Here is a 17,221-nt window from a genome sequence, read left to right on the forward strand (position 1 = left end):
GTGCTGGGTGCTCAGTGCTCGGGGTGCTGGGTGCTCACTACTCAGGGTGCTGGGTGCTCAGTGCTCAGGGTGCTGGGTGCTCAGTGCTCAGGGTGCTGGGTGCTCAGTACTCAGGGTGCTGGGTGCTCAGTGCTCGGGGTGCTGGGTGCTCAGTGCTCAGGGTGCTGGGTGCTCAGGGCTCGGGGTGCTCGGTGCTCAGTACTCAGGGTGCTGAGTGCTCAGTACTCAGGGTGCTGGGTGCTCAGTACTCAGGGTGCTGGGTGCTCTGCGCTCATTGTGCTGGGTGATCTGTGCTCAGGGTGCTGGTTGCTCAGTGCTCAGGGTGCTGGGTGCTCAGTGCTCGGGGTGCTGGGTGCCCAGTACTCAGGGTGCTGGGTGCTAAGTGCTCAGGGTGCGGGGTGCTCAGTGCTCGGGGCGCTGGATGCTCAGTGCTCGGGGTGCTCGGAGCTCAGTACTCAGGGTGCTGGGTGTTCAGTGCTCGGAGTGATCAGTGCTCAGTACTCAGGGTGCTGGGTGCAGTGCCCAGGGTGCTGGGTGCTCAGTGCTCGGGGTGCTCGGTGCTCAGTACTCACGGTGCTGAGTGCTCAGTACTCAGGGTGCTGGGTGCTCAGTACTCAGGGTGCTGGGTGCTCAGCGCTCAGTGTGCTGGGTGATCTGTGCTCAGTGTGCTGGGTGCTCAGTGCTCAGGGTGCTGGGTGCTCAGTGCTCGGGGTGCTGGGTGCCCAGTACTCAGGGTGCTGGGTGCTAAGTGCTCAGGGTGCTGGGTGCTCAGTGCTCGGGGCGCTGGATGCTCATTGCTCGGGGTGCTCGGAGCTCAGTACTCAGGGTGCTGGGTGCTCAGTGCTCAGGGTGATCGGTGCTCAGTACTCAGGGTGCTGGGTGCTCAGTGCTCGGGGTGCTCGGTGCTCAGTACGTTGGGTGCTCACTACTCAGGGTGCTGGGTTCTCAGTGCTCGGGGTGATCGGTGCTCAGTACTCAGGGTGCTGGGTGCTCAGTGCTCGGGGTGATCGGTGCTCAGTACTCAAGGTGCTAGGTGCTCAGTGCTCAGGGTGCTGGGTGCTCAGTGATCAGGGTGCTGGGTGCTCAGTACTCAGGGTGCTCGGTGCTCAGTACTCAGGGTTCTCAGTGCTCAGTACTCAGGTTGCTGGGTACTCAGTGATCAGGGTGCTGGGTGCTCAGTACTCAGGGTGCTCAGTGCTCAGTACTCGGGGTGCTCGGTGCTCAGTACTCAGGGTGCTGAGTGCTCAGTACTCAGGGTGCTGGGTGCTCAGTACGCGGGGTGCTGGGTGCTCAGTGCTCAGCGTGCTGGGTGCTCAGTACTTAGGGTGCTCGGTGCTCAGTGCTTGGGGTGCTGGGTGCTCAGTACTCAGGGTGCTGGGTGCTCAGTGCTCAGGGTGCTGGGTGCTCAGTGCTCAGGGTGCTGGGTGCTCAGTACTCAGTGCTCAGGATGCTGGGTGCTCAGTGCTCGGGCTGCTGGGTGCTCAGTGCTCAGGGTGCTGGGTGCTCAGTGCTAGGGGTGATGGGTCCTCAGTGCTCGGGGTCTGGGTGCTCAGTACTCAGGGTGCTGGGTGCTCAGTGCTCAGGGTGCTGGGTGCTCAGTACTCAGGGTGCTGGGTGCTCAGTACTCAGGGTGCTCGGTGCTCAGTACTCAGGGTGCTGGGTGCTCAGTGCTCAGGGTGCTGGGTACTCAGTACTCAGGGTGCTGGGTGCTCAGTACTCAGGGTGCTGGGTGCTCAGTGCTCAGGGTGCTGGGTGCTCAGTGCTCAGGGTGCTGGGTGCTCAGTACTCAGGGTGCTGGGTGCTTAGTGCTCAGGGTGATCGGTGCTCAGTACTCAGGGTGCTCAGTACTCAGGATGCTGGGTGCTCAGTGCTCAGGGTGCTGGGTGCTCAGTACTCAGGGTGCTGGGTGCTCAGTGCTCGGGGTGCTGGGTGCTCAGTGCTCAGGGTGATCGGTGCTCAGTACTCAGGGTGCTGGGTGCTCAGTGCTCAGGGTGCTGGGTGCTCAGGCCTCAGGGTGCTCAGTGCTCAGGGTGCTGGGTGCTCAGTGCTCGGGGTGCTCGGTGCTCAGTACTCAGGGTGCTGAGTGCTCAGTACTCAGGGTGCTGGGTGCTCAGTACTCATGGTGCTGGGTGCTCAGTACTCAGGGGACTGGGTGCTCAGTGCTCAGGGTGCTGGGTGCTCAGTGCTCAGGGCGCTGGGTGCTCAGTGCTCGGGGTGCTGGGTGCTCAGTGCTCGGGGTGCTGGGTGGTCAGTGCTCAGTGCTCAAGGTGCTGGGTGCTCAGTGCTCAGTGCTCAGGGTGCTGGGTGCTCAGTACTCAGGGTGCTGGGTGCTCAGTACTCAGGGTGCTGGGTGCTCAGTTCTCGTGGTGCTGGGTGCTTAGTGCTCAGGGTGCTGGGTGCTCAGTGCTCAGGGTGCTGGGTGCTCAGTACTCAGGGTGCTGGGTGCTCAGTGCTCGGGGTGCTCGGTGCTCAGTACTCAAGGTGCTGGGTGCTCAGTGCTCAGGGTGCTGGGTGCTCAGTCCTCGGGGTGCTCCGTGCTCAGTGCTCAGGGTGCTGGGTGCTCAGTACTCTGGGTGCTGGGTGCTCAGTTCTCGGGGTGCTCGGTGCTCAGTACTCAAGGTGCTGGGTGCTCAGTGCTCAGGGTGCCGGGTGCTCAGTCCTCGGGGTGCTCCGTGCTCAGTGATCACCGTGCTGGGTGCTCAGTACTCAGGGTGCTCGGTGTTCAGTACTCAGGGTTCTCAGTGCTCACTACTCAGGGTGCTGGGTGCTCAGTGCTCAGGGTGCTGGGTGCTCAGTACTCAGGGTGCTCAGTGCTCAGTACTCGGGGTGCTTGTTGCTCAGCACTCAGGTTGCTCAGTGCTCAGTGCTCGGGGTGCTGGGTGCTCAGTACTCAGGGTGCTCGGTGCTCAGTACTAAGGGTGCTCAGTGCTCAGTACTCAGGTTGCTCAGTGCTCAGTGCTTGGGGTGCTGGGTGCTCAGTACTCAGGGTGCTGGGTGCTCAGTACTCAGGGTGCTGGGTGCTCAGTGCTCAGTACTCAGCGTGCTGGGTGCTCAGTGCTCGGGGTGCTGGGTCCTCAGTGCTCAGGGTGCTGGGTGCTCAGTACTCAGGGTGCTGGGTGCTCAGTGCTCGGGGTGCTGGGTCCTCAGTGCTCAGGGTGCTCAGTGCTCAGTGGTCGGGGTGCTGGGTGCTCAGTGCTCGGGGTGCTGGGTGCTCAGTGCTCAGGTTGCTGGTTGCTCAGTACTCAGTGTGCTCAGTGCTCAGGGTGCTGGGTGCTCAGAACTCAGGGTGCTGGGTGCGCAGTACTCAGGGTGCTGGGTGCTCAGAACTCAGGGTGCTTGATGCTCAGTACTCAGGGTGCTGGGTGCTCATTCTCGGGTTACTGGGTGCTCAGGACTCAGGTTGCTCAGTACTCTGGGTGCTCGGGGCTCAGTACTCATGGTGCTGGGTGCTCAGTACTCAGGGTGCTCGGTGCTCAGTTCTCAGGGTGCTCGGTGCTCAGTGTTTGGGGTGCTGGGTGCTCAGTACTCAGGGTGCTTGGTGCTCAGTGCTCAGGGTGCTGGCTGCTCAGTGCTCAGGGTGCTGGGTGCTCAGTACTCAGTGCTCAGGATGCTGGGTGCTCAGTGCTCAGGGTGCTGGGTGCTCAGTGCTCAGGGTGGTCAGTGCTCAGTTTTCAGTACTCAGGGTGCTTGGTGCTCAGTACTCAGGGTGCTCGGTGCTCAGTGCTCGGGTTACCCGGTGCTCAGTGCTCGGGTTGCTCAGTGCTCAGTACTCAGGGTGCTGAGTGCTCAGTGCTCAGGGTGCTGGGTGCTCAGTGCTCAGGGTGCTGGGTTCTCAGTGCTCAGCGTGCTTGATGCTCAGTACTCAGGGTGCTGGGTGCTCAGTGCTCAGGGTGCTTGATGCTCAGTGCTCAGGGTGCTGGGTGCTCAGTGCTCGGGGTGCTTGGTGCTCAGTGCTCAGGGTGCTGGGTGCTCAGTGCTCAGGGTGCTGGGTGCTCAGTGACCGGGGTGATGGGTGCTGAGTGCTCAGGGTGCTGGGTGCTCAGTGCTCGGGGTGCTCGGTGCTCAGTGCTCGGGGTGCGGGGTGCTCAGTACTCAGGGTGCTGGGTGCTTAGTACTCAGGGTGCTCAGTGCTCAGTACACAGGGTGCTGGGTGCTCAGTGCTCGGGGTGCTGGGTGCTCAGTGCTCAGTACTCAGGGTGCTGGGTGCTCAGTGCTCAGGGTGCTGAGTGCTCAGTACTCAGCGTGCTGGGTGCTCAGTACTCAGGGTGCTGGGTGCTCAGTGCTCTGGGTGCTGGGTGCTCCGTGCTCAGGGTGCTGGGTGCTCAGTGCTCAGGGAGCTCGGTGCTCAGTACTCAGGGTGCTGGGTGCTCAGTACTCAGTGCTCGGGGTCCTGGGTGCTCCGTGCTCGGGGTGCTGGGTGCTCAGTACTCAGGGTGCTGGGTGCTCATTCTCGGGGTGCTGGGTGCTCAGTGCTCGGGGTGCTGGGTGCTCAGTACTCAGGGTGCTGGGGGCTCTGTACTCAGGGTGCTGGGTGCTCAGTACTCAGGGTGCTCGGTTCTCAGTACTCAGGCTGCTGGGTGCTCAGTGCTCGGGGTGCTGGGTGCTCAGTGCTCAGGGTGATCGGTGCTCAGTACTCAGGGTGCTGGGTGCTCAGTGCTCAGGGTGCTGGGTGCTCAGTCCTCAGGTTGCTCAGTGCTCAGGGTGCTGGGTGCTCAGTGCTCGGGGTGCTCGGTGCTCAGTACTCAGGGTGCTGAGTGCTCAGTAGTCAGGGTGCTGGGTGCTCAGTACTCGGGGTGCTGGGTGCTCAGTGCTCAGCGTGCTGGGTGCTCAGTACTCAGGGTGCTCGGTGCTCAGTGCTTGGGGTGCTGGGTGCTCAGTACTCAGGGTGCTGGGTGCTCAGTGCTCAGTGTGCTGGGTTCTTAGTACTCAGGGTGCTCAGTGCTCAGTACTTAGGGTGCTCAGTGCTCAGTGCTCAGGGTGCTGGGTGCTCAGTGCTCGGGGTGCTGGGTGCTCAGTGCTCAGTACTCAGGGTGCTGGGTGCTCAGTGCTCAGGGTGCTGGGTGCTCAGTGCTCGGGGTGCTGGGTGCTCAGTGCTCAGTACTCAGGGTGCTGGGTGCTCAGTGCTCAGGGTGCTGGGTGCTCAGTGCTCGGGGTGCTGGGTGCTCAGTACTCAGGGTGCTGGGTGCTCAGTTCTCGGGGTGCTCGGTGATCAGTACTCAGTGCTCAGGGTGCTCAGTACTCAGGGTGCTGGGTGTTCAGTACTCAGGGTGCTTGGTGCTCAGTACTCAGGGTGCTGGGTGCTCAGTGCTCAGGTTGCTGGGTGCTCAGTACTCGGGGTGCTCGGTGCTCAGTGCTCAGGGTGCTGTGTGCTCAGTACTCAGGGTGCTGGGTGCTCAGTACTCAGGGTGCTGGGTGCTCAGTGCTCAGGGTGCTGGGTGCTCAGTACTCAGGGTGCTGGGTGCTCAGTGCTCAGGGTGCTGTGTGCTCAGTACTCAGTGTGCTGGGTGCTCAGTGCTCGGGGTGCTGGGTGCTCAGTGCTCAGGGTGCTCCGTGCTCAGTACTCAGGGTGCTGGGTGCTCAGTACTCGGGGTGCTGGGTGCTCAGTACTCAGGGTGCTGGGTGCTCAGTGCTCAGGGTGCTGGGTGCTCAGTGCTCGGTGTGCTGGGTGCTCAGTGCTCAGTACTCAGGGTGCTGGGTGCTCAGTGCTCGGGGTCCTGGGTGCTCAGTGCTCAGTACTCAGGGTGCTGGGTGCTCAGTGCTCAGGGTGCTGTGTGCTCAGTGCTCAGGGTGCTGGGTACTCAGTGCTCAGGTTGCTGGGTGTTCAGTACTCAGGGTGCTGGGTGCTCAGTACTCAGGGTGCTGGGTGCTCAGTGCTCGGGGTGCTGGGTGCTCAGTGCTCACGGTGCTGGGTGCTCAGTGCTCGGGGTGCTCGGTGCTCAGTACTCAGGGTGCTCAGTACTCAGGGTGCTGGGTGCTTAGTGCTCGGGGTGCTGGGTGCTCAGTGCTCAGGGTGAACGGTGCTCAGTACTCCGGATGCTGGGTGCTCAGTACTCAGGGTGCTGGGTGCTCAGTACTCAGGGTGCTGGGTGCTCAGTCCTCAGGGTGCTGGGTGCTCAGGGTGCTGGGTGCTCAGTGCTCGGGGTGCTCGGTGCTCAGTATTCAGGGTGCTGAGTGCTCAGTACTCAGGGTGCTGGGTGCTCAGTACTCAGGGTCCTGGGTGCTCAGTGCTCGGGGTGCTGGGTGCTCAGTGCTCAGGGTGCTGGGTGCTCAGTGCTCGGGGTGCTGGGTGCTCAGAACTCAGGGTGCTGGGTGCTCAGTACTCAGGGTGCTGGGTGCTCAGTGCTCAGTGTGCTGGGTGCTCAGTACTCAGGGTGCTCATTGCTCAGGGTGCTGGGTGCTCAGTACTCAGGGTGCTGGGTGCTCAGTGCTCAGGGTGCTCGGTGCTCAATACTTTGGGTGCTCAGTACTCAGGGTGCTGGGTGCTCAGTGCTCAGGGTGCTGGGTGCTCAGTGCTCAGGGTGCTGGGTGCTCAGTGCTCAGAGTGCTGGGTGCTCGGTTCTCGGGGTGCTGGGTGCTTAGTGCTCGCGGTGCCCGGTGCTCAGTACTCGGGGTGCTCAGTGCTCAGTACTCAGGGTGCTGGGTGCTCAGTGCTCAGGGTGCTGGGTGCTCAGTACTCAGGGTGCTGGGTGCTCGGTGCTCAGTACGCTGGGTGCTCAGTACTCAGGGTGCTGGGTGCTCAGTACTCAGGGTGCTCGGTGCTCAGTACTCAGGGTGCTGGGTGCTCAGTGCTCGGGGTGCTGGGTGCTCAGTACTCAGGGTGCTGGGTGCTCAGTGCTCGGGGTGCTGGGTGCTCAGTGCTCAGTGCTCAGTACTCAGGGCGCTGGGTGCTCAGTGTTCAGGGTGCTGGGTGCTCAGTGCTCAGGGTGCTGGGTGCTCAGTGCTCAGGGTGCTGGGTACTCAGTGCTCAGCGTGCTGGGTGCTCAGTGCTCGGGGTGCTGGGTGCTCAGTGCTCGGGGTGCCGTGTGTTCAGTGCTCGGGGTGCTCGGTGCTCAGTACTCAGGGTGCTGGGTGCTCAGTGCTCGAGGTGCTCAGTACTCAGGGTGCTGTGTGTTCAGTGCTCAGGGTGCTGGGTGCTCAGTCCTCAGGTTGCTCAGTGCTCAGGGTGCTGGGTGCTCAGTGCTCGGGGTGCTCGGTGCTCAGTACTCAGGGTGCTGAGTGCTCAGTAGTCAGGGTGCTGGGTGCTCAGTACTCGGGGTGCTGGGTGCTCAGTGCTCAGCGTGCTGGGTGCTCAGTACTCAGGGTGCTCGGTGCTCAGTGCTTGGGGTGCTGGGTGCTCAGTACTCAGGGTGCTGGGTGCTCAGTGCTCAGTGTGCTGGGTTCTTAGTACTCAGGGTGCTCAGTGCTCAGTACTTAGGGTGCTCAGTGCTCAGTGCTCAGGGTGCTGGGTGCTCAGTGCTCGGGGTGCTGGGTGCTCAGTGCTCAGTACTCAGGGTGCTGGGTGCTCAGTGCTCAGGGTGCTGGGTGCTCAGTGCTCGGGGTGCTGGGTGCTCAGTGCTCAGTACTCAGGGTGCTGGGTGCTCAGTGCTCAGGGTGCTGGGTGCTCAGTGCTCGGGGTGCTGGGTGCTCAGTACTCAGGGTGCTGGGTGCTCAGTTCTCGGGGTGCTCGGTGATCAGTACTCAGTGCTCAGGGTGCTCAGTACTCAGGGTGCTGGGTGTTCAGTACTCAGGGTGCTTGGTGCTCAGTACTCAGGGTGCTGGGTGCTCAGTGCTCAGGTTGCTGGGTGCTCAGTACTCGGGGTGCTCGGTGCTCAGTGCTCAGGGTGCTGTGTGCTCAGTACTCAGGGTGCTGGGTGCTCAGTACTCAGGGTGCTGGGTGCTCAGTGCTCAGGGTGCTGGGTGCTCAGTACTCAGGGTGCTGGGTGCTCAGTGCTCAGGGTGCTGTGTGCTCAGTACTCAGTGTGCTGGGTGCTCAGTGCTCGGGGTGCTGGGTGCTCAGTGCTCAGGGTGCTCCGTGCTCAGTACTCAGGGTGCTGGGTGCTCAGTACTCGGGGTGCTGGGTGCTCAGTACTCAGGGTGCTGGGTGCTCAGTGCTCAGGGTGCTGGGTGCTCAGTGCTCGGTGTGCTGGGTGCTCAGTGCTCAGTACTCAGGGTGCTGGGTGCTCAGTGCTCGGGGTCCTGGGTGCTCAGTGCTCAGTACTCAGGGTGCTGGGTGCTCAGTGCTCAGGGTGCTGTGTGCTCAGTGCTCAGGGTGCTGGGTACTCAGTGCTCAGGTTGCTGGGTGTTCAGTACTCAGGGTGCTGGGTGCTCAGTACTCAGGGTGCTGGGTGCTCAGTGCTCGGGGTGCTGGGTGCTCAGTGCTCACGGTGCTGGGTGCTCAGTGCTCGGGGTGCTCGGTGCTCAGTACTCAGGGTGCTCAGTACTCAGGGTGCTGGGTGCTTAGTGCTCGGGGTGCTGGGTGCTCAGTGCTCAGGGTGAACGGTGCTCAGTACTCCGGATGCTGGGTGCTCAGTACTCAGGGTGCTGGGTGCTCAGTACTCAGGGTGCTGGGTGCTCAGTCCTCAGGGTGCTGGGTGCTCAGGGTGCTGGGTGCTCAGTGCTCGGGGTGCTCGGTGCTCAGTATTCAGGGTGCTGAGTGCTCAGTACTCAGGGTGCTGGGTGCTCAGTACTCAGGGTCCTGGGTGCTCAGTGCTCGGGGTGCTGGGTGCTCAGTGCTCAGGGTGCTGGGTGCTCAGTGCTCGGGGTGCTGGGTGCTCAGAACTCAGGGTGCTGGGTGCTCAGTACTCAGGGTGCTGGGTGCTCAGTGCTCAGTGTGCTGGGTGCTCAGTACTCAGGGTGCTCATTGCTCAGGGTGCTGGGTGCTCAGTACTCAGGGTGCTGGGTGCTCAGTGCTCAGGGTGCTCGGTGCTCAATACTTTGGGTGCTCAGTACTCAGGGTGCTGGGTGCTCAGTGCTCAGGGTGCTGGGTGCTCAGTGCTCAGAGTGCTGGGTGCTCGGTTCTCGGGGTGCTGGGTGCTTAGTGCTCGCGGTGCCCGGTGCTCAGTACTCGGGGTGCTCAGTGCTCAGTACTCAGGGTGCTGGGTGCTCAGTGCTCAGGGTGCTGGGTGCTCAGTACTCAGGGTGCTGGGTGCTCGGTGCTCAGTACGCTGGGTGCTCAGTACTCAGGGTGCTGGGTGCTCAGTACTCAGGGTGCTCGGTGCTCAGTACTCAGGGTGCTGGGTGCTCAGTGCTCGGGGTGCTGGGTGCTCAGTACTCAGGGTGCTGGGTGCTCAGTGCTCGGGGTGCTGGGTGCTCAGTGCTCAGTGCTCAGTACTCAGGGCGCTGGGTGCTCAGTGTTCAGGGTGCTGGGTGCTCAGTGCTCAGGGTGCTGGGTGCTCAGTGCTCAGGGTGCTGGGTACTCAGTGCTCAGCGTGCTGGGTGCTCAGTGCTCGGGGTGCTGGGTGCTCAGTGCTCGGGGTGCCGTGTGTTCAGTGCTCGGGGTGCTCGGTGCTCAGTACTCAGGGTGCTGGGTGCTCAGTGCTCGAGGTGCTCAGTACTCAGGGTGCTGTGTGTTCAGTGCTCAGGGTGCTGGGTGCTCAGTACTCAGGGTGCTCGGTGCTTAGTACTCTGGGGGCTGGGTGCTCAGTGCTCGGGGTGCTGGGTGCTCAGTGCTCAGTACTCAGGGTGCTGGGTGCTCAGTGCTTGTGGTGCTGGGTGCTCAGTGCTCAGTACTCAGGGTGCTGGGAGCTCAGTGCTCAGGGTGCTGGGTGCTCAGTGCTCGGGGTGCTGGGTGCTCATTACTCAGTGTGCTGGGTGCTCAGTACTCCGGGTGCTGGGTGCTCAGTTCTCGGGGTGCTCGGTGCTCAGTACTCAGTGCTCAGGGTGCTCAGTGCTCAGGGAGCTGGGTGTTCAGTCCTCAGGGTGCTGGGTGCTCAGTACTCGGGGTGCTCGGTGCTCAGTGCTCAGGGTGCTGGGTGCTCAGTACTCAGGGTGCTGGGTGCTCAGTACTCAGGGTGCTGGGTGCTCAGTGCTCAGGGTGCTGGGTACTCAGTGCTCAGGGTGCTCATTGCTCAGTACTCGGGGTGCTGGGTGCTCATTCTCGGGTGCTGGGTGCTCAGTGCTCGGGGTGCTGGGTGCTCAGTACTCAGAGTGCTGGGTGCACAGTGCTCAGGGTGCTGGGTGCTCAGTACTCAGGGTGCTGGGGGCTCAGTGCTCAGGGTGCTGGGTGCTCAGTACTCAGGGTGCTGGGTGCTCAGTGCTCAGGGTGCTGGGTGCTCAGTACTCAGGGTGCTGGGAGCTCAGTGCTCAGGGTGATCGGTGCTCAGTACTCACGGTGCTCAGTACTCAGGGTGCTGGGTGCTCAGTGCTCGGGGTGCTGGGTGCTCAGTACTCAGGGTGCTGGGTGCTCAGTGCTCTGTTTTCTGGGTGCTCAGTGCTCAGGGTGATCGGTGCTCAGTACTCAGGGTGCTGGGTGCTCAGTACTCAGGGTGCTGGGTGCTCAGTGCTCGGGTGCTGGGTGGTCAGTGCTCAGGGTGATCGGTGCTCAGTACTCAGGGTGCTGGGTGCTCAGTGCTCAGGGTGCTGGGTGCTCAGTCCTCAGTGTGCTCAGTGGTCAGGGTGCTGTGTGCTCAGTGCTCGGGGTGCTGGGTGCTCAGTGCTCAGTGCTCAGGGTGCTGGGTGCTCAGTGCTCAGGGTGCTGGTTGCTCAGTACTCAGGGTGCTGGGTGCTCAGTACTCAGGGTGCTGGGTGCTCAGTGCTCAGGGTGCTTGGTGCGCAGTACTCAGTGTGCTGGGTGATCAGTGCTCGGGGTGCTGGTTGCTCAGTGCTCAGGGTGCTGGGTGCTCAGTGCTCAGGGTGCTGGGTGCTCAGTACTCAGGGTGCTGGGTGCTCAGTGCTCGGGGTGCTCGGTGCTCAGTACTCAAGGTGCTAGGTGCTCAGTGCTCAGGGTGCTGGGTGCTCAGTGATCAGGGTGCTGGGTGCTCAGTACTCAGGGTGCTCGGTGCTCAGTACTCAGGGTTCTCAGTGCTCAGTACTCAGGTTGCTGGGTACTCAGTGATCAGGGTGCTGGGTGCTCAGTACTCAGGGTGCTCAGTGCTCAGTACTCGGGGTGCTTGGTGCTCAGTACTCAGGGTGCTCAGTGCTCAGTACTCGGCGTGCTGGGTGCTCAGTGCTCAGGGTGCTCAGTGCTCAGTGCTCGTGGTGCTGGGTGCTCAGTGCTCCGGGCGCTGGGTGCTCAGTGCTCGGGGTGCTGGGTGCTCAGTACTCGGGGTGCTGGGTGCTCAGTGCTCAGGGTGCTGGGTGCTCAGGGCTCGGGGTGCTCGGTGCTCAGTACTCAGGGTGCTGAGTGCTCAGTACTCAGGGTGCTGGGTGCTCAGTACTCAGGGTGCTGGGTGCTCAGCGCTCAGTGTGCTGCGTGATCTGTGCTCAGGGTGCTGGGTGCTCAGTGCTCAGGGTGCTGGGTGCTCAGTGCTCGGGGTGCTGGGTGCCCAGTACTCAGGGTGCTGGGTGCTAAGTGCTCAGGGTGCGGGGTGCTCAGTGCTCGGGGCGCTGGATGCTCAGTGCTCGGGGTGCTCGGAGCTCAGTACTCAGGGTGCTGGGTGTTCAGTGCTCGGAGTGATCGGTGCTCAGTACTCAGGGTGCTGGGTGCAGTGCCCAGGGTGCTGGGTGCTCAGTGCTCGGGGTGCTCGGTGCTCAGTACTCACGGTGCTGAGTGCTCAGTACTCAGGGTGCTGGGTGCTCAGTACTCAGGGTGCTGGGTGCTCAGCGCTCAGTGTGCTGGGTGATCTGTGCTCAGTGTGCTGGGTGCTCAGTGCTCAGGGTGCTGGGTGCTCAGTGCTCGGGGTGCTGGGTGCCCAGTACTCAGGGTGCTGGGTGCTAAGTGCTCAGGGTGCTGGGTGCTCAGTGCTCGGGGCGCTGGATGCTCATTGCTCGGGGTGCTCGGAGCTCAGTACTCAGGGTGCTGGGTGCTCAGTGCTCAGGGTGGTCGGTGCTCAGTACTCAGGGTGCTGGGTGCTCAGTGCTCGGGGTGCTCGGTGCTCAGTACGTTGGGTGCTCACTACTCAGGGTGCTGGGTTCTCAGTGCTCGGGGTGATTGGTGCTCAGTACTCAGGGTGCTGGGTGCTCAGTGCTCGGGGTGATCGGTGCTCAGTACTCAAGGTGCTAGGTGCTCAGTGCTCAGGGTGCTGGGTGCTCAGTGATCAGGGTGCTGGGTGCTCAGTACTCAGGGTGCTCGGTGCTCAGTACTCAGGGTTCTCAGTGCTCAGTACTCAGGTTGCTGGGTACTCAGTGATCAGGGTGCTGGGTGCTCAGTACTCAGGGTGCTCAGTGCTCAGTACTCGGGGTGCTCGGTGCTCAGTACTCAGGGTGCTGAGTGCTCAGTACTCAGGGTGCTGGGTGCTCAGTACGCGGGGTGCTGGGTGCTCAGTGCTCAGCGTGCTGGGTGCTCAGTACTTAGGGTGCTCGGTGCTCAGTGCTTGGGGTGCTGGGTGCTCAGTACTCAGGGTGCTGGGTGCTCAGTGCTCAGGGTGCTGGGTGCTCAGTGCTCAGGGTGCTGGGTGCTCAGTACTCAGTGCTCAGGATGCTGGGTGCTCAGTGCTCGGGCTGCTGGGTGCTCAGTGCTCAGGGTGCTGGGTGCTCAGTGCTAGGGGTGATGGGTCCTCAGTGCTCGGGGTCTGGGTGCTCAGTACTCAGGGTGCTGGGTGCTCAGTGCTCAGGGTGCTGGGTGCTCAGTACTCAGGGTGCTGGGTGCTCAGTACTCAGGGTGCTCGGTGCTCAGTACTCAGGGTGCTGGGTGCTCAGTGCTCAGGGTGCTGGGTACTCAGTACTCAGGGTGCTGGGTGCTCAGTACTCAGGGTGCTGGGTGCTCAGTTCTCAGGGTGCTGGGTGCTCAGTGCTCAGGGTGCTGGGTGCTCAGTACACAGGGTGCTGGGTGCTTAGTGCTCAGGGTGATCGGTGCTCAGTACTCAGGGTGCTCAGTACTCAGGATGCTGGGTGCTCAGTGCTCAGGGTGCTCAGTGCTCAGTACTCGGGGTGCTTGTTGCTCAGCACTCAGGTTGCTCAGTGCTCAGTGCTCAGGGTGCTGGGTGCTCAGTACTCAGGGTGCTCGGTGCTCAGTACTAAGGGTGCTCAGTTCTCAGTACTCAGGTTGCTCAGTGCTCAGTGCTTGGGGTGCTGGGTGCTCAGTACTCAGGGTGCTGGGTGCTCAGTACTCAGGGTGCTGGGTGCTCAGTGCTCAGTACTCAGCGTGCTGGGTGCTCAGTGCTCGGGGTGCTGGGTCCTCAGTGCTCAGGGTGCTGGGTGCTCAGTACTCAGGGTGCTGGGTGCTCAGTGCTCGGCGTGCTGGGTCCTCAGTGCTCATGGTGCACAGTGCTCAGTGGTCGGGGTGCTGGGTGCTCAGTGCTCGGGGTGCTGGGTGCTCAGTGCTCAGGGTGCTGGTTGCTCAGTACTCAGGGTGCTCAGTGCTCAGGGTGCTGGGTGCTCAGAACTCAGGGTGCTGGGTGCGCAGTACTCAGGGTGCTGGGTGCTCAGAACTCAGGGTGCTTGATGCTCAGTACTCAGGGTGCTGGGTGCTCATTCTCGGGTTACTGGGTGCTCAGGACTCAGGTTGCTCAGTACTCTGGGTGCTCGGGGCTCAGTACTCATGGTGCTGGGTGCTCAGTACTCAGGGTGCTCGGTGCTCAGTTCTCAGGGTGCTCGGTGCTCAGTGTTTGGGGTGCTGGGTGCTCAGTACTCAGGGTGCTTGGTGCTCAGTGCTCAGGGTGCTGGCTGCTCAGTGCTCAGGGTGCTGGGTGCTCAGTACTCAGTGCTCAGGATGCTGGGTGCTCAGTGCTCAGGGTGCTGGGTGCTCAGTGCTCAGGGTGGTCAGTGCTCAGTGCTCAGTACTCAGGGTGCTTGGTGCTCAGTACTCAGGGTGCTGGGTGCTCAGTGCTCGGGTTACCCGGTGCTCAGTGCTCGGGTTGCTCAGTGCTCAGTACTCAGGGTGCTGAGTGCTCAGTGCTCAGGGTGCTGGGTGCTCAGTGCTCAGGGTGCTGGGTTCTCAGTGCTCAGCGTGCTTGATGCTCAGTGCTCAGGGTGCTGGGTGCTCAGTGCTCTGGGTGCTTGGTGCTCAGTGCTCAGGGTGCTGGGTGCTCAGTGCTCAGGGTGCTGGGTGCTCAGTGACCGGGGTGATGGGTGCTGAGTGCTCAGGGTGCTGGGTGCTCAGTGCTCGGGGTGCTCGGTGCTCAGTGCTCGGGGTGCTGGGTGCTCAGTACTCAGGGTGCTGGGTGCTTAGTACTCAGGGTGCTCAGTGCTCAGTACACAGGGTGCTGGGTGCTCAGTGCTCGGGGTGCTGGGTGCTCAGTGCTCAGTACTCAGGGTGCTGGGTGCTCAGTGCTCAGGGTGCTGAGTGCTCAGTACTCAGCGTGCTGGGTGCTCAGTACTCAGGGTGCTGGGTGCTCAGTGCTCTGGGTGCTGGGTGCTCCGTGCTCAGGGTGCTGGGTGCTCAGTGCTCGGGGAGCTCGGTGCTCAGTACTCAGGGTGCTGGGTGCTCAGTACTCAGTGCTCGGGGTCCTGGGTGCTCCGTGCTCGGGGTGCTGGGTGCTCAGTACTCAGGGTGCTGGGTGCTCATTCTCGGGGTGCTGGGTGCTCAGTGCTCGGGGTGCTGGGTGCTCAGTACTCAGGGTGCTGGGGGCTCAGTACTCAGGGTGCTGGGTTCTCAGTACTCAGGGTGCTCGGTTCTCAGTACTCAGGGTGCTGGGTGCTCATTCTCGGGGTGCTGGGTGCTCAGTGCTCGGGTTGCTGGGTGCTCAGTACTCAGGGTGCTGGGGGCTCAGTACTCAGGGTGCTGGGTGCTCAGTACTCAGGGTGATCTGTTCTCAGTACTTAGGCTGCTGGGTGCTCAGTGCTCGGGGTGCTGGGTGCTCAGTGCTCAGGGTGATCGGTGCTCAGTACTCAGGGTGCTGGGTGCTCAGTGCTCAGGGTGCTGGGTGCTCAGTCCTCAGGTTGCTCAGTGCTCAGGGTGCTGGGTGCTCAGTGCTCGGGGTGCTCGGTGCTCAGTACTCAGGGTGCTGAGTGCTCAGTAGTCAGGGTGCTGGGTGCTCAGTACTCGGGGTGCTGGGTGCTCAGTGCTCAGCGTGCTGGGTGCTCAGTACTCAGGGTGCTCGGTGCTCAGTGCTTGGGGTGCTGGGTGCTCAGTACTCAGGGTGCTGGGTGCTCAGTGCTCAGGGTGCTGGGTGCTCAGTGCTCAGGGTGCTGGGTGCTCAGTACTCAGTGCTCAGGATGCTGGGTGCTCAGTGCTCGGGCTGCTGGGTGCTCAGTGCTCAGGGTGCTGGGTGCTCAGTGCTAGGGGTGCTGGGTCCTCAGTGCTCGGGGTCTGGGTGCTCAGTACTCAGGGTGCTGGGTGCTCAGTACTCAGGGTGCTGGGTGCTCAGTGCTCAGGGTGCTGGGTGCTCAGTGCTCTGGGTGCTGGGTGCTCAGTGCTCAGGGTGCTGGGTGCTCAGTGCTCAGGGTGCTGGGTGCTCAGTGATCGGGGTGATGGGTGCTGATTGCTCAGGGTGCTGGGTGCTCAGTGCTCGGGGTGTTCGGTGCTCAGTGCTCAGGGTCCAGGGTGCTCAGTACTCAGGGTGCTGGGTGCTTAGTACTCAGGGTGCTCAGTGCTCAGTACACAGGGTGCTGGATGCTCAGTGCTCGGGGTGCTGGGTGCTCAGTGCTCAGTACTCAGGGTGCTGGGTGCTCAGTGCTCAGGGTGCTGGGTGCTCAGTGCTCGGGGTGCTGGGTGCTCAGTGCTCAGGGTGATCGGTGCTCAGTACTCAGGGTGATGGGTGCTCAGTGCTCAGGGTGCTGGGTGCTCAGTCCTCAGGGTGCTCAGTGCTCAGGGTGCTGGGTGCTCAGTGCTCGGGGTGCTCGGTGCTCAATACTCAGGGTGCTGTGTGCTCAGTACTCAGGGTGCTGGGTGCTCAGTACTCATGGTGCTGGGTGCTCAGTGCTCAGGGCGCTGGGTGCTCAGTGCTCGGGGTGCTGGGTGCTCAGTGCTCAGGGTGCTGGGTGCTCAGTGCTCAGGGCACTGGGTGCTCAGTGCTCGGGGTGCTGGGTGCTCAGTGCTCGGGGTGCTGGGTGGTCAGTGCTCAGTGCTCAAGGTGCTGGGTGCTCAGTGCTCAGTGCTCAGGGTGCTGGGTGCTAAGTACTCAGGGTGCTGGGTGCTCAGTACTCAGGGTGCTGGGTGCTCAGTTCTCAGGGTGCTGGGTGCTCAGTACTCAGGGTGCTGGGTGCTCAGTAGTCAGGGTGCTGGATGCTCATTCTCGGGGTGCTGGGTGCTCAGTGCTCGGGGTGCTGGGTGCTCAGTACTCAGGGTGCTGGGGGCTCAGTACTCAGGGTGCTGGGTGCTCAGTACTCAGGGTGCTCGGTTCTCAGTACTCAGGGTGCTGGGTGCTCATTCTCGGGGTGCTGGGTGCTCAGTGCTCGGGTTGCTGGGTGCTCAGTACTCAGGGTGCTGGGGGCTCAGTACTCAGGGTGCTGGGTGCTCAGTACTCAGGGTGATCTGTTCTCAGTACTTTGGCTGCTGGGTGCTCAGTGCTCGGGGTGCTGGGTGCTCAGTGCTCAGGGTGATCGGTGCTCAGTACTCAGGGTGCTGGGTGCTCAGTGCTCAGGGTGCTGGGTGCTCAGTCCACAGGTTGCTCAGTGCTCAGGGTGCTGGGTGCTCAGTGCTCGGGGTGCTCGGTGCTCAGTACTCAGGGTGCTGAGTGCTCAGTACTCAGGGTGCTGGGTGCTCAGTACTCGGGGTGCTGGGTGCTCAGTGCTCAGCGTGCTGGGTGCTCAGTACTCAGGGTGCTCGGTGCTCAGTGCTTGGGGTGCTGGGTGCTCAGTACTCAGGGTGCTGGGTGCTCAGTGCTCAGGGTGCTGGGTGCTCAGTGCTCAGGGTGCTGGGTGCTCAGTACTCAGTGCTCAGGATGCTGGGTGCTCAGTGCTCGGGCTGCTGGGTGCTCAGTGCTCAGAATGCTGGGTGCTCAGTGCTAGGGGTGATGGGTCCTCAGTGCTCGGGGACTGGGTGCTCAGTACTCAGGGTGCTGGGTGCTCAGTACTCAGGGTGCTGGGTGCTCATTGCTCAGGGTGCTGGGTGCTCAGTGCTCTGGGTGCTGGGTGCTCAGTGCTCAGGGTGCTGGGTGCTCAGTGCTTAGGGTGCTGGGTGCTCAGTGATCTGGGTGATGGGTGCTGAGTGCTCAGGGTGCTGGGTGGTCAGTGCTCGGGGTGCTCGGTGCTCAGTGCTCAGGGT

Source organism: Microtus oregoni, unplaced genomic scaffold, assembly GCF_018167655.1.
Source record: "Microtus oregoni isolate MIOR12 unplaced genomic scaffold, Mior012 000051F_ref0000332, whole genome shotgun sequence".
Taxonomy (NCBI): Eukaryota; Metazoa; Chordata; class Mammalia; order Rodentia; family Cricetidae; genus Microtus; species Microtus oregoni.